Genomic DNA, 20946 nt, shown 5'->3' on the forward strand with positions numbered 1-20946 from the left:
AGACCTGCAAAGGGTTTATTGCAACTATTGCAAGACTACTATTACAGCTAAACTTAGTGATCTGCGAGCTCACGCTGCAACAAAGAAGCATACTTGTGCAAGCAAAAGATATTCATTTCTATTTATATTCATTTTTATTTTAATATACAGAAACAGATTGCGAAGGGTCGGGAAATGCTGCGTCGACTATGAAGTGCCAATCAAATATCTGCAGATTATAGGAACTATTAGGTCTTACGAAAATAAGGAAGACCATGAAGAAATTGATCAAATTATGGAAATCTTTTGAACAAAAATGAACTTATTAAATTGTTATATTTTTGACATTTTTTCTATTTTTTATACATTTGTTTCAGCCTTTTTTTGGATTTTTTTATAAATTTTTTAAGCTTTTTTTTCACTTCTCCCGTCAAAAACAGCTTTTTTTGTTGGTCAAAAGTTGGCAGCACTGCTTGTCTCCCTACTAAATATTACTCAGAGCCATCCAACATCGAGCATGCTCAATTCGAGCTTGTTCCATTGCATCGAACGTGCTCGCCAAACGCTCGAGCTCATTCGGCTCGGTTCGGCTCTGGGGGAAACCTATAAATACAAGTGAATAGCAACTCATTTGAAAAAAAACTTCTTTTACAATTTTCCTCCGGACGGAACGGGCGCGTTTTTCGGCATCGGAATAGGAATCGGCGTTTTCGGCAAATACGTGTATCGCGCGCGTGTGTCAGTGTGTGTGTGTGTTAGCGTCGTCCGCGTGCTGGTGCGGGAATTGTGGAATTGTAATAAAACCGGTTGCCACTGCCGCCGCCGTGCCGCACTTCTTGCAATTGCTTTGCTGGAGGAAAAAAAGTAAAATACAACAAAAAAAAAAGCGGCTAAACACGGTCCCGAATAATTGTAAAAGTCAGATCACAGATCTCGGCAGTGTTTTACTTATTCTTCATATCGTGCGTTCTGCGTTAGCAAAAGAAAGCAAGGATTACCGACAAAAAACCTCTTTTCTCTGTCGATCACTTCAATTTTTTTCTTGTGCCTGTGCTCCTAAACGAAAAGAAGTCCCCCGAAAGAAGGGAGCTGATGGAATAAAAATAAAAATAAGGAAAGAAGCAAAGATAAAGCGCGCGCGGCTGTCGTTGTGTATTGCACCTTTTTTTTGTCGTTTGTTTGCAAGTGAGCGTGCGGATTGTCTCTGTCTCTCTCTCTCTTGCAGTTCGAAAGCCTCTTGTGCTGAGAGAGCGCCAAAGAGGAAGGCAGATCGTGGAGAGCGGATCGACCAGCACTTAGGTAAAGAGAACATAAAGAAGTGCCATGAGTTTATGCAATGCAGTTCACGAATTGTTTGATACTTGAAACGGTTGAGGTGAGAGAAAAGGTTTACTAGGAGTTAACATTACGGAACTTTGCGTTTTTATTGAAAAATAAGTTATGCCTATAGTTTATTATAGACTTCATAGAATGCAGTTTATGTGGGCTCATATAATAGCATTACATGAAAAAAAAATACATGTATTGGGCATGGCATAAACCCAGCTAGTGTGTGTGTTTGAGAGAGAGTGAGTGGGATTGTGGTGCAGCAGCAGCCGCAAAGACCGGCGGAACCGGTCCGACTTCCAGCAGCGACTTTACCTGCAAACAATAACAAAGCTAAAGACGAACTGCAGTGCAACTAAACAAAAAAGAAAAACAAAAAAATAGGCTGCAGCATCAGCAACAACTATTGTAATGCCAAAATACCGTTCATATCGCCTATTAGCCAAAGCCATAATGCCAAGGATTTGCTTATAGTAATTTTTGTATATATAGGGTGCATACATGCATACATACACATGTATATTGAACCATTTAACACCATTCAGGATTTATGTAATGATTATTTACTATTTAAAATTTTTAAATGCTTTAAAATGTTGTTTTGCTTATTAATATGTATTTTTAATAGAACACAAAATAATAAGCTATATATGCTAGTTTTCGCAGTTTAGCCATATTTACTGTAATTCCAACGGACTGCATAATCTGCGGGGTCAAATGAAAGCAGAGACAAAGAACGCAGCCAAGTAGAAGACGGTGAAAAGTCAGCGGCAAAAAGCTGAAAGTTGATTAAGCAAATAAATAAAGTGCGGGCTGCAACATAAGACATTAACCCCGAAAAGGCAGGGCATCTCCGTGGCCCCATTGCTAAGGTGAACCAATTTTTTTTGTATGTATTCCAACTCCAATGGGTTAACTTTTTGGCAACTCCAAAACTTTCAATAACCCCATTCTCAGTTATAGTTTTTCAGTCAAAATTTAGTTGACTGCAAAATCAAATTGCTCTGCATTGCACATAAAGTTAAATATGCAATGTGTGCTTGTTATGGGGAATAACAATAAGAAGATATGAGGTTTATGGAAATTATTATTCAATTTTTATTGACAAAAAAGTCTTATAAATAACGCTGAGGGTGAAACCCCAAGAAGCCATAAAAAAAACCTTAAAAAAGGCCACAACGAATATATAAAAACTTGTGTGTATGTAGATACATGATGATTGGTTAATTATACCCTTGCATAGTGTGTTATAATTTGCATAATTTAATTACTTTGAAATATAATTACTTAGGTATTTGACTTTGGTTGCTATATACAGGTTTCAGACAAAGAGTTTTACAATAATTTGTTCATAGTTTTAAGAGTACATAACTAAACCATGAACCGTCTAGGGTTAAGGATCCCAAAGGGCAAGCGCCACCTGCGCTGCTAAGGGTTAATCACTCAGCTGCGACGCTGACTGAGGCGACGGCATCGGCAGCGTCTTGGCGTGTAATTGACGTTGCCAAAAATTAAGCCAGAACAACAAAAAGCCGCCGTGGAGAGAGGAGAGCAAGAGAGAGAGCGTGAGCGATGGAGTGGACGTGGGGGAGGCAGAGTACGAAGAACGCAGAACAGAGCACAGAAAGCAGAAGGGAAAACTTCACGGGAGCAGAAAAGCCTCTGTTTTTTTTTTTTTCTTTTTTGGCACTGAGTCTGGTTTGCAGTACAGTTAGCCTACGTGCATATACATTGGTATTGGTGTTGGCATTGGCATATTCGGTATGTGTGTGCGTGGGGCTAGTGTGTAAGTGCGTGTTTTTGGCGCGGAACTTTTTTTTTGTTAATGAATTTATCTTTGGGCGAAACGATGAACTGCACGCAGGTGAAAAGAAGAGCAAGTTGAGCCGAAAGTCCCGAAAAAAGGCCAAAAACAAAGCGATTAGCAGGAATCACACGCACGCACACTGTCGACAGGAAGGGGTGCGGGTGGAGGAAGGGGTAAGGGGTAAGGGGATGGGCGGCAATGCTTTAGGCAGAAAAAACCGTTAGGTACTGGAAAAAGAGGATACAGTCGGTACAGAGAGATCAGTGATGAGAAATAGTGATCTACATATGTAGAAGTTTACAAATACAATATTTAATAATTAACGAAGCGGTAAAACGTTGATAACTGCATCATTAAGTATTAAAAACATATTTAAATATTGTATTTTCAATCAATGTGAAAAATAGTTTTCCTGTTACCATAATTTCAAAAACAAGAAAGAAAACTAACTAACAAGCCGATGTTTATATACCCTTGCAGTTAGCAAAATAAATAATAGGAACGAATCAGAAATCGATCATAAGTAAGCTTGAAATATTCGCATTCTTTAATCGATATTTATTGATATTTTTATAAGACAATTGTTTCGACAAATCAATATTTTAAAAACTCAACTATGCCAAAAAAGCATTAATTTTAATTCGGAAAGCTCTCCTAAGTTTGCCGAGGTTTTCATTTTCATGCAGTTTGCATCCACTATTTAATTAATTATAAGGAAATTAATTAATTTCACTTCCTTACTTTGGGCATTTTTTTTACTTCGGTAACATTTTAGGGGGGAATTAATTGGGTGTTGGTTTCCAGGGGTAGAGTAGGAGACATTTCCTATTGACCCAGACTTATTGGTGAATATTTTTTAATTTTCTTATAGGGTTCTCTAAGGGTATGTTCTGTTTGTTTATTAGGTGTTCTTTGGCAAATATAAATACCGAGTTCCTGGATGTTAAACCCTCTGGAAACTGGCTCCTTGGAAACTGTGTCGTTACCGAACCATGATCGCGCCATGAGCTCTATTTTTTGCTGTTTTTTGACTGGTTCGAGTTCGTGGAGTTTTGGCTTTGTGTTTAGGTTTTGGTTTTGGCTTTGGCTTTGATATTGGGGCAGGGGTTAGCGTTAAGTCTAACGCTGGCAGCGACCACAAAACCGTGGCAACAACCGCAGCAACAGAAACAGCAGCCATCAGCATCGGCATCGGTGGCCAGAAGAACAACTCCACGAAAAAACCAGTTTCGACAGCGATTATGGTCCGAGCGGAAAGGCTGGCCGGAGTTTTCGTATGGAGTTGGGGGCCCAAGCTCGACAAGAGGCTGAGAAGCGCTGGCAAAGCTGGGGGAAGTTTGCTGAGAAGCTTGGATGAAGGATTGCCTGTGTTGGTGTTACTGGTTTGCATTGGTGTTGGCCTTAAGGCAGTACAGTTTGACCATCTTACTTGCTTCCTGATCGAACTGGTGCGATAATAATAGAAAATGCCTACGCCAAAGTTAGCTAGACAGCTTTAGTTTTAGTTTTAGCTTGAGCTATTGAAATTTGTTCTCAAGTGCACATACTTTGAAAGTATTTATTATTCGAAGGAGGGGAATATTTGAACTTGTTCTTAACTTTATTTGAAGTTAAAAATAGCCTAAAGAAATTTACAAAGTTTTCTTTATTTTATTGTATATATATTATATATTATATTCTCGCATTAATAAATATAGGTTTATTTACATAAAACTCGATCAATTGTGAAAAAAACGATTAAGATAGGTATTTTGTCCAGGAAATTAGCTTATATTATATATTTTAACCACACTTACTTCAATTATAATATTCTAAATAATGAGATCAGAGAATCAGAATGAGAATTAATATATCACAAACCCTCAAACAATACCCAATAATCGAGTGCATTATTTTTCTCTCTAGAGAACTGTACGGTTTATTGTGTACTGAAGCTTAACCTTTATGGTAAATCAACAGACAACATTAACACTTATGCCAACTCTTTATTTGCTTTTATTAGAAGGAGTGCTTAGTTTAAATTTAAAAAATAATTGAAAACTTGAAAGAAAGGAAATTGCGTAAATTTTTAAATATAACAAAAAATTTAAATAAATAAAAAGCAACAAAAATCCTATAAGTATTTTACAAATTAATTACAATCTCTAATGATAATTATAAAGTTAACTGAAATTTAACCTACATAATTCTCACATTTTTTTTACAACATCTCCAAAAGAACAGCAGGAATTAAATATTTAGAAATGTATACGAAATATTAAGAAATCTACTAAATATAACTCAACATTTTTCTTGGTGATCTAGACTTAATCCATATTTGATTGATTTTATTAAAATCGCTTTTTCTTCTGTGTTTATATTTCTCCTGACTTGCTATGTTTTTCAGTTCGCGCCTACGCTTGCTCTTTCTCTCGCTCTCTCCCTCTCTTCTCTCTACTTGTATTTCTTCATGCTCCTCTTATTGGGGCTGCATCATTGTTTACTCCTTTTATGCTTATTGTTCTACATTCTCTTTCTCGCCTCACTCTCGTTTCTCGTGTTTTTCTGATGATCAATCGCACTTGGTGCTGGTTCGGTTTTTGGGTTCGTGTTAGGTTCGAGTTGTACCGAACATCAGTCCGAACAGCACTACAGCAAGGTTTGGCGTTGGAGTTCGAGCTTGGAGCCCAGTGTTCGAGCTCGACTGTAGTATGAAGCTTGTAATATCGGTTCGAATCGAACCCAAATGGACATTTCATTTTCGCGCAGCACTGCAAGAAATTATATTGAAATGAAAGCATTATTTTAATGAGATTCTGAGAGAGTTGTGTATATTTTTTGATAAATAAATGGATGGGAATGTTTAATAGGGTCTCGAATAAATATATGCATTTACATATATAAAAATTGATAAATATTTTTATAATTATATATTATATTTGTATTTTACAGATGTCACCTATATTAAGACGAATACTGTGGAAAACAAGAGGATTATTTTCAACGCTTACAATGTTCATCAGTCTCAAATAAGGTAAGCATATTTATTTAGGTAATTAAACATTTACATAAATGTTTTTTAAAGTAAAGAAAGAAAATGAATTTCGATTAGGAAATTAATAGTATACTGTACTGTAGGACTTCATAAAATTTAGTTTAATTAAAATACAGATTTTTAATACACTTCCTGATTGTTAAATATCTAATATATATACCACAATTTTAACCAAACAAGTACCTCTATAGCATTAATGACGTGTGAACAAAATTTGCACTAAGTGCATTGGATATTGGTTACTAAACGATCGTTAAACGCTCGAATGGACTCATAAATAGAAATAGATAACGAGATGGTGGCCCAGATACGGTGATATCGTGTGCATATATACTATATACATGTACATATATACTGTCAGATCCCAGTTCCGACTTTGTGTGTGCGCAGGTAGACAATGTTTATGTACTTATGGGATATCAAGTAACGCTGAAAATATTGTTGTCTAGACCCCAAATGCTTTATGGATGAGTGTCGCTTACTTGAGACACAGCGAGCGTGGGCTATTGAACTTCACATTGGACACGCACATGTGATACAGATAACGTACGACCGATTCCCCAAGTCGCCGAGGGGGGTGGGCGGATTTTGTCATGCAAATGAACTCAATGCAGGCGGGAAGGCGGGAAGGCGGGCGGGCAAGAGGCGCGGCATGACAAAGTTTTTAGATTGATTCACCACAAACACATTTGTAATAAAGACAGTAAATATCGATAACAGCAGAGGAAATTTGATATGCTGGAAAACCAGATTTATTTTGTATTCATTTATGTATACTTACATTGAGCACTTGAGCAATTAAATTTAATTACTTTCCATAGCAATGCTTATATAGATTTATTGGGTTATTTAAACTTAATTTTTCTATAATATTAAATAGATTATTATTGATATATGGTTTTTATTTTAATATTTGATTTTTAAATCACCATTATCAATAATTTTTTCTTTTTAGATACACATAATATACCTATCTGATTTAAGAATTGGTTTCCTTAGCTATATTATAGCTTTATAATTCACTTTGTTTCGATATTAAATCGGTTATTTTCAATAGGCAATGCTTACTTGTTTTTAGAGGGTTAGTTTAACTTAATTTTCTTCTATATTAAACCGAGTTTTTATCAATATATGACTTTTATTTTGATATTATATTATTGAATTATATTTTACTTACCATCCCCAAAGCTATATAGATACATTTTTGATTTAAGAATGGCTTATTCAGCCGTCTTGATAGTTTTTTAAAGTACATTTATTGCGATATTAAATCGAAATGATCGATAACCTGCTTCTTTAGAATTTTTGAATATTAAATCATATAGAACTCTCCATACATCCGGATACCTCCCTGTTTCAAAAATTCCCATATCAGTGTTTTTTTTACAACTGTCTGATTGTATTTTTTTGTACGCCAACTTCAGCGTATATATGCAAATCCGTTTCAGTGAACAAATTGTGAAATTGCAAATAGTACACGCTTAGGTGCTACTTTTTACAACGTTGTATGTATTTTCATTTAAAGTCCACTGTGCATTTTCATGCTGTCACAATGCTGCAAGGTAAATTCATACACTCGCATTTACATATATATTTACACTTGGGCGTGCACACATACAATTGCATATATATATAAATATGTAGAAATATGTATAACCTGCTCATAAATTTAAACGTCATTTGACAAATATGGTGTCACCCTAAGTGTCTTCGATATAAAACAGAACGGAATCGAAATGATTTATATTCATTTGAATCGCAACAACAGGCAGCCAGTCCAATGGCATTGCTCTGCTCTTCATTCTCCGTTCTAAGCCACAAAACCATTATAATGTTTTAATGTAATAACAAACTTTGGACACGAAACAATACAAACTCAGGGGAATTTTTTTTGGCAAAGCCAAGCAGAAAGTAGCAGTTGTCTCGCAGTAGTTGTACTACTATCGTTATTGTTGTTGTTATTGTAGTTTTCCGCCGTGAAATGGCGGTTATTCATGCCAAAAAAAGGAGAAATATATATATACATCAAAATATATATGTATTTTTAAGATTTAAGATATATATGCATTAAAATTACCTTGTTTTTGAAAGTTTTATAATTATTAAAGAAGGTTCTTTAACGAACTACATTTTTTCTCATAAATAACCTTATTAAAACTTTACCATACTCTAGGTAATGTTCGTTTCCATTAAATAAAATCAAAAAACAATGTCATAATGCCATTAAAAACATATTTAAACATTTATTAAAATAACCTGCAGTTAAAAATCGTAAAAAGAAACCTCACCAGAATGCACTTTTAGTGCATTATTAACTGGCTAACTCTCCTTGGAATGCAAATTTGTGCCAATGTGAACATGAATTTTATATTTGGACTACAGATATAGTGACTATGTACATGTGGAAAATTAGCATTACATCAGCAATCGTCAGTGGTGAAACTTTTGAACAGACCCACCTCTTTGTTGCAGGCAATATTTTATTATATACATACATATATATATATATATATATGTTTATGGGTATATATGTTTGCTGGTTGAAATCGGTCAACTTAATCTTGAGCGCGGCATCGGAACGATCAACCCAACTGCTCATAAAAAACCAAAAAACTCGCCATATATTTTTTCTCTTTTTGTTTTTAAGCCGCTGTGTCATGAATTTTTGCAAATAAAAATAAAGTCAGTCAATTCATAAAACGACTGAACTGAATCGTAATATTTAAATAGCCAAGAGAGTATGGTGATTGAGTTTATTGAGGTGTCTAAATTGGTATATGTCATCCAATCAGCAGGTTTAATATTTATTGATTTCTAAATATACATATATATAAATATATATGTATATATATTTATTTTTTAGAGTATTTCCATTCATGTCTCACTGAGTGCTCCATTTAGTTTTATATTTTTGTTATTTGATAACTTAATGAATAAGCCAAGCCAGCTGCTGTTAAACGTGCACTTTTGGTATTATTGCGGAAACGTTAAGTTTTTGATAAGCTTTTGCTAAGCTGTAAGACACTTGTTTATTTAATATTATTTTTATTTTATTATTGTTGTCATAGTGCATGAGTAACTTGGCTGTTTTTAGAGATTATGTGCGGCTTGCAGCTGGGAAAGAAAGCTACATTGATGGGAAATGCTTTATCTTTTGGGTTTTTTGTTTTTGCATTTTACCTGAGGCTTTGGAATTTCTTTCTTGATTGTTTTGATTTTTCTTACAGTGCAGGTGTGTTCTTTTTTAGCTGTTTGTATGTTCATGTTTGCGGCTTCCCACAGTTAGCTATGTGCCGACGACGCCTTTAGCTGATAACACAAAATCAATAAGTAATAAGATAACAGTAACCCCAACTTGCCAAGTGAGCGGTTTTGCCCTCCATACCGTCTCATCGTCGCTGAGTGTGTTTGTGTGTGTGTGTGTCTGATGTTTGTCATCTGATAAGCTGCCCTCAGCTCCCTCGGCATCTTTGCTACCCTGGTATATAGTAGACGGACCCATTACCCAATCGAAAGTGCAAGAGTCGCTCCACGACAAGCGCCAAAACGGCAATCGCAATGAAAATGTTCCCAGAGTATCGTTCCAATGTTGATGACAGAATCACCCCGATCTCCTCCTCCTCTTCCTCAACCTCCTCCACCACCTTTACCGGCAAACAAACAACCGTATCCGCGTTATACGTTGTACTACCTTGCGACGCCTATCATCTTCATCGTCATCGTCACCTTCGTGGCAAATAATTGGGACAAGTGTGTGTGTCTTTGTGTGTGTGCACAGTGGATCGAAATGTGTTGGCAGCTAGAGCTATATTCCTCTATTTGATGTTCCATTTTTGGCCATTATTGGTTATTTTTCTGAGCTTGAACTTACATACATACATACATACATACTTACATATACTTCAACGCCCTTGCTGACTAATAAGTAACTAAGACCTCAACTAATGGTTGTATTTGTGGGGCTAAAATGTTATAGTTGTACCCTAAGTCTAGGTTAAATAATATAAATAAATATATATAGATTTTGCAGAGAGTAAATAATAGAAAATATATCAATTTACAAGATAAATTGGTAACAAAGGGGTTTCTTTTATATACCCTTTAATTTAAGTCAAAAGCTTGTGAAACTATGAAGGAGTCATTTCCGACCTCACAAATCATATATATTCTTGATCAGCATCAACAGGGGAATCGATCTAGCCAAGTCTGGTAGAAAATTAAATTTTTAACATTTTTTCAAAATATTTCAAGGGGTTTCATCATTCAAATTTACAAATTTTTTTTTGAAAAAATCAAAATTTTTTTAAACTTTTAATGGAGTATGCAGATTTATTAACCTAATAAAAACTAACATAGGAAATCTTTCCGAATGGAAATTAATGCATTTTTGCTTGAGTTATGAGTATTTTAAATTTTGATTTGCCGAACAATTTTTCATATAAGAAGAAAGGAAGCTAACTTCGGCAAGCCGAAGTTTGTGTCCCTTTCAGATTGAAATTCAGTTAATAATAATATAAAAATTATATTTACTTATGATAAAAAACAATAAGGTAATGCCTGCTTTCATTGCATTCAACTATACATTTTATATTTACAGTTTTTTAACGAGATTAATATATAAGGGCTATATATAAAAAATCTGTTAAAAACTGGAAAAGTTATGTTTTTTTTTTTTAGTTTTCCGATCTTTCCTATGGCAGCTATATATACATATGTATATATATAGTCCACCGATTCACCATGCTCCGACATATATAATAATAAAATTATATAGAAGAATAACTGCATAGTTCTATTTAAATAGCTTGGTCTGAAATTGGTTCCAAAACAAATCTTGCACATCTGTGCATATGATTCCTAACTGGTTCTAACATCCCCGGAACGAAGTGACTTCTGCCGGCCACGTCTCAGAAAAGTGTTGTGTTACAAAAGTTGCAAGTCATTGTTTACTAGTGTTCAAAGTTAGTAACTGATCATACAAAAATACTTACTGGTCATAGAAACTTACTGATCATAGTTACTTACGATTCATAGTTACATACTGCTCATAGTAGCTTAATGTTCATTAATACTTACTGGTCAGAGTTACTTATTTCTCATAGTTAATTAGTGTTCATAGTAATTACCGATCATAGTTATTTATGGATAATAGTAACTTACCGATCATAGTTACTTACTGACCATAGGTACTTACTGTTCAGAGTTACTTACTGCTCAAAATATCGATAAATATAATTTATTTATGATCTATTTCCAATATGTCCCTATAATTCAATTAAAAACTATATAATAACTTTATAAACTTGATTTTTCGGAAGTTAATTAATTAAGAAGAATTAAATTCTTACCAAATGGATTTGAATTTAAATTCAACTTAAGCTTAAAGCCCGAAGTCCCTGAATATTTTTATATATGCATATTATATATATGTTTTGTTTATAAATATAATAATAATCCCTAAGTGCAGAAGGTCAACTGTGATTTTAAAACTGTCCCTAGATAACGCTTGCCAACTTTCCTCCTTTAATTGCTCTGGCAAAACGAGTGGGCTTGCTGCTGCACACACACACACACGAACACACACACACACGGACAACATTTGGCCGCAGGATATGCGGGGAAAATGGGTGCCATTGTAGACTCGCAGGACCTCAAGGGAGAGACTGGCTGCGGTGCGTGTGTCTTATCTGTTGTCCTTTTAATTTCAATTCACATGTGGGTTTGCCGCTTTGTGCACATTACTCATTTATGCCCCAGTCCCCCATGTTAATCTGCCATGGCTCCTGCCGTGCGGCGGCCTTAGTTTTTCCTGAGAGAGAGTGTGTGTGTGTGTGCCTGATCGCTAATCTTATGTTAATTTATCATAGCCACAGCTAGCAGCTGTTTCGGAGCGTGTTGTGCTCCTCGCTTCTCCGGCTGTCAGCTGTTGGGCATTCGGAACGCACACCACACCGCATACACGCTGACCACCAAGGTGTTGGCCAGGCCAACACTGCGGGCCAAATGGCGGATGCGGGGTGTCAAGTAGAATATATGCCACGAACTAAACGACTAATTTATAATGGTACTTAAATCCTTAGTACAGCAGTGAGTTAACCCTTGAAACTAGAAGCCAAAAAATGCATTTTATAAAAGCAAATTATATGGTTTATTAACATAAAAGATTATATGTTTTGGTGGGTTAAATTTAAGGTGATAATATACTTGAAAATAATTAAAATAAAGCATTAATTAGGTAGAATTTTATAGTTTTTTACTCTAATGACATACAATTTGTATTTTTTTTTACTGAAATCATATACATTTTCTTTATTTATTTACTGAAATTATATATGTATAATTCTTTATTGATTTTCTTTAAAAATTAACTTCTTGTAAAGGAAGTTTATAAAAATTTGACATATTTACGATAAAATAGAGATTTATATTAATATATTACTTGGTATATACGTACATGATTTTCAGTTTCTTGAATTAACTTATGCATTACAAATTATTAAATATATTTAAAGATTATCTATGAAATATTTGTAACTGATTTGGTAAAGTAACCCTTCTTTCATTACCATCCTGAATAGCCTTCTTTTATTCGTGAAAAATTAATTAACAATTTGTGTATTCAAATGAATAATATGTTTAATAATGATATACGATCTCTAGTCATTAAGAAAACAACTGGCTCATGTTACCCAATACCTGAAGAGTACAAGGGTTGCATTGTGTGAATATGCAGTTTATTCAGTGGGATAAAAAATGCTATAAAAAAAGTTTTGCTGCTTTTGTTAGCAGAATGATAATTGTATTTGATTTTCTGGGGGGAAGAAAAAAACGTATATAATTAAATAAATACAGCACAAAATATGGAGACTTTTTGTCATGTGTATGCTTGTATTTGTTATTTGTTTTAAATATAATTAATTGGGATTTTAGTAATATTTGTTTATTCAACTATTAATATTGTCGTGTGTTTTTGTAACCAGAGCACCAATTAAAAAAGTTGTTAAGATGAAAACTAATTTAAGTTCTTGGGGAACATGGTAGCTATTATTTATGTTATAATTCACACCAGCTTTACGATATTTCAATTTACAAGGCTATATATTTATATATACGTAAAGACAAGTCGAATAATTTTATTGTTGAGATTTCCAGTCACTCGACGAATTCTTTTGCACGTCATTAATCTTAAGTGCCGCAGAATGAGGTAGGAGGGAGGAGCTTTGTGCTTCTTCATTAATTATCCGCTTTCCTCCCCCCCCCTCTCCAAACCATATCGGATAAACAATTTGGCTTTTTTGGATAGTCCGTCCTATGGTCCGTCTGCTGTAATTAAAACGGAACCCTGAGGACATGCAGATTTGCCCATTTGCACCCATTCTGCAGTATCCACCAACACACCATCGCCTCTTCATCGGCATTGACATCCTTACCAAGCCAAACAACCGAAGAGCACACACACACACACACTCACTATGCACACACTCTCTATACACACACATACACTATGCACACACCCATAAGAACTAAAGCCCTCTCTCATTTGCATGCCGATGAAATGCGAAAAGCTTTTGATTTTTCTGTGTGCGGCAAGGGCACGCCAGGTGTAGTTCCATCATCAAGGACTATACCTTCAGTCTGCTGCCTGAAATTATCTGAAAAAGTTGTTCATTTTTTGTATATATAAATAAATACGTTATGCTCTACATATAAGTAGTTAACTTCAGGCACACACTTCACTGGATATACATCCTTGAACTGGAGTGTTTTTTCTGTTTGAGCGGTATAATAACAATCGTAAGAACTGTAAAAGCCAATTTAATCAATAATTTCATCATGGCTGGGCTTCATTTATTGGCCTTTTTATTGATTAAAAATCAATTCTTTATACAAAAATTATAGTGGGTGTGCTATATAAATTATTAAGGTTTTTAAAACCCTTTAAAAGGTGTTTTTTTCTCTATAATAAAAAAGTATTATTCTCCTAATCCCCTGGTAAACTTTCTCACAAATACGCAGGCTCCTTCTACTTCACAATTTGTTGATTTTTTTTTTAAACCTGCAGAGCAAACCATTTTCGGCTTGTTGAATTTTTCCCCCCTAGTATCTGAAGGATACGCATCCATAATATTTACAAAAACAAAATGTATATATTGTATGCCTGCCTTGTGCCATCAAATGAGCGCAAGTATGTGCGTAAAATCAATTAAAACTTTTAATTCAAAAGAAAGGTTTAAGTGAAATTAAATTCCGCCTCACCAACGGAGCTCATTTTTTGCACACAGCTCAGGGTTAGGTCCCAATGTTCATACATATAGATATGTATATAGATTTAGCATCTAATTTTGGGTTTCCTTGAAAGTATTTATACTCGGGCGATCTTCTCATTTTGGCCATCGGAAGTGAAGTACGAAAATAAATCAGAATTTCAAGTGAAATGACGGCAAAAGGGATGTGGATTCTCTGGAGGTGAAGAAGATGAGATTTACTTAGTTAATTAACTTGGAATGTAAATAATATGGTTATGCTAAGGAATTTGGCTCAAAATATATTTAAACCAGGCAACAGCCTGGCAGTTGTGGTCATAAATATTTAATGCTAAGCCAGAGCAAATATTAAACCAAGAAGGAGAGATCTTTCTGGGCCGCAATTAGGAAATTGCTAGCAGACACCAAAAATGTCAGCGTTGAAAGATTGTAATGAATGAATGATAGAATGATAGAATGAGTAAAGCAGGCAACATTGAATCCTCATTCGCACGCACCAAAATCCACATCCAACATGTCCACGAATCCACGCACATGCTGATTGCCTGACTGTTGATTCCCACAGGATATGCGAGGATAGCACAGATACTTGTGTTACACTACATCCTACACACTCGCACACACACAGTCGCTGTGTGTATATTTGCTGGGAAAACAAGGGAAATCGCTTTATTGCCTGATACACTGACTACCCCACTGACACATTCAAAATATGTGCGTTTTGTATTTTATTTATTCTTATCCTTGAATAATATTCATGTTACTTTTGAGTAAATGTACACAAAGAGATTCATTAAATTAAATTATATACAATATTGGATAATATTCTATCCTAAGAAGTAGATAAAATATAAAGCTTGCGAACCCACTTAATCAGGCCTTTAGATGGATACTTTATCCTTAACCTGGCCTAAAATGCATGTTACTTTAAAGTAAATTAAATTAAATATATTTTGTTTTATATACTCTTAAAAGTAAACAAAATATCAGTTAAATAGCAGTCAAGTCAGCATGTGAATCCTCTTAATCAGGCACTTAGACGGACACTCAACATTCAGCATAGTCACTGCACAAAATTCAAAAAGAATTTCCTTGTGTTCCTAATTAAGGCTTGACTTCTGCTACATTACGGCCAGGAGTGCTAGATTCACCCATCCACCCACAAGTAGTGGTGCTTTCATGAATGCGCTCCATGAAATTATGTTACGCCTCTGGAGTACGAAAGCGCACCTACAAGTGCTGCGTGTGCCGGGTTTTAGTCAGGAAACAATTAGACCGAGTGACTTCAGAAAAAAATTCAAGAAAAAGTACCACTAAATATTAGGAGTTTATTAAAATAAATGTAATAGTATTTTATGGATGCTTTTTGGGTATTAAAGTATGTTTAGGGTTCGTAAATTTGAGGGAATTGGAACAGGATATTAATTAAAATTCTAAATAAATAGGGTTTAATATTATGGGTTTATTAAAATAAATGTAGTATTAATTTAAGCAAGATTTAAAGGATCAAAGGATCTATAGTTCTCTTACTTTTAAGGTAGAAAAACAGCGTCTTTTAAATGGTAAATAAATATAACTAAATATTGAAGGTTTATTGAAATAAATGTAGTAGAAATTAATGTAAGGGATAATTAGAGAAAGTATGTGATTAAATGGTAAATAGCACTTAAACTCACAGCTTATTAAAACAAATATTTTAGATTGCTTTGAAGTATCAATTCTAAGCAAATTTCTCTATTTCTTGAGCCTTTAACATATTTTCCTTGGCAATTCCCAGTCGGTATATGTATATTGAAGCATCCAATAAGGACCTTGCAAATTGTATTATAGGCACATTAGAAATTGAGTTAGGGCCAGGCAAGGCGACTGGCTTATTGCATTTGCTCAAGGAATGCCCATTGCACTTTAACGAATTACAATTTCTGCTTATTGAATGCAGCATTAGGGTAAATCAGGAACTATAGAAATTGTATATAATATTTGAAAAAGGGATTTTTTTTTTTTTTTTTTCGAAAAAGCACCTTAATGAGTTCAATAAAATGATGTAAAAGTGTTATGTTTAGAAATCCACACATTTCGCTCTTGTTTACATGCAATCCTGAAAAGCACGTAGTTATCAGGACTGACCAAACACAAACATGAAAGGGAAACATACACCATGTGAGGCAGGGAAACCTCACGCATGCACTTGAAAAATTGAACAGAAAATATAGCGCAGAGAGGGGGGAGAGAGAGGAGAGGAAGTGAGTCCAAATCCCAACACACATGACCGCCACCATGGGTTCCTAGGTCATAAAAATGTTTGTTCTGTCTGATGGACACGGGGACTCCAACTTGTATTCGTCCACACTCACAGTACTCCTCGTACTCGTTTTCATACTCGTACTCATACTCGTACTTGTACTCATACTCGTACTCATACTCGTTCTCGTTCTCGACACATGCACGAACATGGAACAACTTTTAGTTGCTGGGCATAGTTGTCCGCCAGCTATGTGTGTTTTTTGCTTGTACATGTTGGCCAGGCAGGCAGGCAGGCAGCAGAAGACCTCTCCTCCGGGGTTGTTCCGGCAGTGACCTTTAGCCACGAGCTACCTGAGCCTACGACGACGGCCAGCGGGTATAGAAGTGAGCTGTGAGCTGTGAGCTGTGAGTAAGAGTCTCGCAGATAGTGAGGAGCGGGCACCGAGGAAGCCACAAACTCCAACGCCACGATTTCGACCGAGAGAAGCGGCCAAGCGTGGCCCTTTGGTCGGGTTACTTGATACGTGGCAATGCAGTAAAAGAAAAATAATGCTAAACTAAGACAGAAAATAACTAAAGATTAAGGATAATAAGAAAGTTGAGTAAGGGGGATTGGAGGAAAAGGCTTAACATATAAAACTATCGATAGATGAAACGTGTTTTGTATCGGTTAAATCGAAGTTTTAGTAAAAATCTATCGAAAGAGAGTTGGTAACAACTAATAATTAAAAGGAAGAGAAGGGAAGAAGACAGGGTCAATATTTTGAGTTGCTGAATTATATTTTATTGATTAGAAGAAAAATGCAAGTAATAGACTTTAATATGAGGCTTTGTGAACCATATGGAGTACATTTTCTGTCAATAGAAACAAGTGAATAATGTTTCCACCATTTGAAAGAAAATTGTGACAGAAAAACCATGAAAGGCGGCATGTCAAAGGAACTTGTAGAAATTGCGTTTAGGGATGGTTTTTTACTACGACTTATATGGGGGTCGATGACTGCCCATCGTTGATATATATATTTCCTAAAAGAGAAACCCTTAAATATGACTTCTCAGTAATGGAACTATTCTTCTTATAACTCTTGAACACCGCACTTGTTTTGAGTGTAGAGAACATATGTACCTACCATATACGTTTATATATGCTCTCGATTTTTATCTTACTCAGCGGGCGAGGCATAGATAGAATGATGTGGAATAATGCTGGCAAAGATGAAGAAGGGGAAAGGCAGCAGCGAATGCCATGTGGCAGATCTTAACTGAACTGAAGCGAACTGAACGGTGCAGAGTAGAGTAGAGCAGAGCAGAGCAGAGCATAGCATAGTAGCATTGCATAGTAGCATAGCATAGCAGCAGCATAGTGGCATAGTAGAGGCAGCTGACCCATGAATATGCATTCCCCTCTGCCATAACATCCAGTTTCATTATATTTATGCGAAACATCTGTGGGAACTGCGACTGTCACTGCCTTCTACTCTATATACCCGAGTTTGTTTTCATTTTCGGTTTCATTTTCATATAGACCGGGAAATTTGTTTGCCAGCCAACTGAACCAAGCAAAATGCACAGTGCCTAGATATATTTGTGCAGACTTTTAATATTGGCTGAACAAAATAACTGTCAAAATGTAGAATATTTTTTATTCTTGAATTCTATGACAAAGAGAAAGTTCAAAAAATGCTTTAGTTAAACAAGAAATTTATGAGGAAACTAAAGAAAAACTAAAGAACTAAAGAATATTATATGTATTCAACGGAGAAAGAGTTCTTTGAAACTATAAGAAAAACTAGAGATTAAATATAAAAAGTGTTTAAAAATAAATCATATGATCTTTTTATAATATTCAAGTCTAAATTAAAGTAAATTTTACTAATTCTAAAGTCACAAAATATATAATAAAGGAAGCTCTGTGAAGTGCTTTTCCTTTTCTTGTATATATTTTTATATTTAAAGTATATTTTCTTTGGTATATATAGACCACTGTGTGGGTGATATAACCAAGCCAAGCAATCAACTACTTAGGGCCGAGTTGTCTGCACGACACACTTTTCGCAACTTGGCGATGCATTCACAGAAATTAGGCAAGTTGCAGCTGAAAATGTGCACTAACAACGGCTAATGGAGACGGAGATGGAGGATGGAGGACGGACAGGAAGACTACAAGGGGAATGGCTACAGGAATGGGGCAAACGAAGCTGAATGGGATGGGAATAAGAGCCGCAAAGTTATTGACAGAGTTGGCAACATAAATTCGAGTTAAAAGTGTTTAGCGCGTGGATTATTAAGCCACTCGTCGAAGTTGAGTGCGCGCAAACTTTTCCACCGCCAATGCCGCCGCCACTTTTCCAGTCCAGGTGTGTCTATGTGTGTGTGCGTGTGTGTGTGCGTGTGTATGAGTTTTGGAACGAGTTCCCTAGTGTCAGGTGAGCGGTGGGGAAATGGGATTTAAATTTGATATATATAAACAGGTTACAGTACAGACTTTCCATAAGAAACTCAGGAAATGGGGATTTTTCTGTAAATTTCTTACAAGAATTGCATATTGAAATTGATACTACAAATAAGTATGTTAAAAAACAAAGTAATGCCTGCTTTCATTTCATTCATTTATATATTTACATTTTACATTCACCGTTCTACATTGTTCTCAATTTTAAAGATATTTCGTATGGCAGCTATATGATATAGTAGTCCGATTTTTATAAAATTTTACACAAAATTCTAGATAAATATAGTATGCCTATATATCAAATTTGATGAAAGTCTGTTAAACTGGAAAGTTATAATTTTTTTTCTTAAAATTTTCCGATCGTTCCTATGGCAGCTATATATATGTATATATATAGTCCACCGATTCGCCATGCTCCGACTTATATACTAGTAAAATTATATAGAAGAAGAACTTCATAGCTTTATTCAAATAGCTTGCTCTTGAATTTGTTCCAAAACAAATCTTGCACATCTGTGCATATAATTCCCAACTTGTTCTAACATCCCCGGAACGAAGTGACTGCTGCCGGCCACGTCTTAGAAATGTGTTGTGTTACAAAAGTTGCAAGTCATGGTTTACTAGTGTTCAATGTTAGTAACTGATCATACATACATACTTACTGGTCATAGATAGTCACTGATCATAGTTACTTACTGGTCATGGATACTTACTGATAGTTACTTACTGATCAGAGTTACTTATTTCTTATAGTTACTTAGTGCTCATAGTTAATTACTGACCATAGTTATTTACTGATCATAGTTACTTACTGGCCATAGGTACTTATTGGTCACGTATACTTACTGTTCATAGATACTTACTGATCATAGATACTTACTGATCATATAATAATTAATACCCTGTAAGGGTGTATAAAGCTTGTAACTCTGTCAAAAAAGCATTAATTTTAATTCGGAAAGATTTCCTATGGTATTTTTTATTATGTTAATAAATCTGCATACTCCAATAAATATTTTAAAAAAGTTGAATTTTTTCAAAAATTTTCTGACAAGTTTAATGATGAAACCCCTTAAAAAAATGTCAAAAAATTTTAAAATTTTTTTTTTCCTGCCCAAAGTGTCCAGATCGACTCCTCTGTTGATGCTGATCAATAATATATATGATTTATATGGTCGGAAATGACTTGTTAAAGAGTTACAAGCTTCTAACTAAAATTATACTTAAAATATGTAAAAACTAATGAGGTTTATTGAATATTAATAGGAAATAGAAAAAGTATAGAAGAATTTATTCCGAAATTATGAGAAAAGTTCATCCAAACAAGTGTTTACTTCTTGAAGCCAAACTGTGTTGTAAACTCCAGTCAAGAGGAATTCCTTATGAGGATTAAGTAGTCGTAACTTGCAATGATGTTAAGGTAGAACATAATAATGAAGATTCCAAACTGACATCGGCTAATCAAAAAATATATGTTTATGAAAACTTTTCCTTTGAGTTTTTCCTAGACCAAACCAAATTTTAAATATGTATTACGGTTACTGTGTTCGCTATCTTTCTTTTTTTTTTTATGGATTTGGCATTAAGCCGTGCTTAGAAAACATATACTTCCTACAAACGAACCGACGACCCTAATTAATTCAGTATACTTCCCATCTGTATTTTCAGGTAATAAACCGCTCCGGATCCCAGGATCTGTGCCAGAATACACACACATATATATATATATATATAGCGACGGGGTCTCATCAAGCACATGATGCCGCTGCCATATAAGACTTGTAAACATTTTAAATTTGAATTACGTGCTCTGCCTACCAAGCCGGAGGCAATGGCAATG

At 35.0% G+C, this 20946-nt stretch overlaps 1 protein-coding gene across 2 annotated transcripts in view; it reads left to right on the forward strand.

The window, feature by feature from the left end:
- Positions 1-612: 612 nt before the first annotated feature.
- Positions 613-20946, forward strand: part of kek5 (leucine-rich repeat, immunoglobulin-like domain-containing kekkon 5 protein) — a 163349-nt gene continuing 143015 nt past the window's right edge. The window contains exons 1-2 of one of the 2 annotated variants that reach the window (XM_020949658.2): positions 613-1354; positions 6044-6125. The gene's annotated coding sequence lies outside the window, so the exon portion shown is untranslated. The remainder of the gene's footprint in view (positions 1355-6043; positions 6126-20946) is intronic. The other variant, XM_020949659.2, reaches the window with a different exon arrangement.

This window comes from Drosophila serrata, unplaced genomic scaffold, assembly GCF_035046125.1.
Source record: "Drosophila serrata isolate PLE 108 unplaced genomic scaffold, ASM3504612v1 contig_276, whole genome shotgun sequence".
NCBI lineage: Eukaryota > Metazoa > Arthropoda > Insecta > Diptera > Drosophilidae > Drosophila > Drosophila serrata.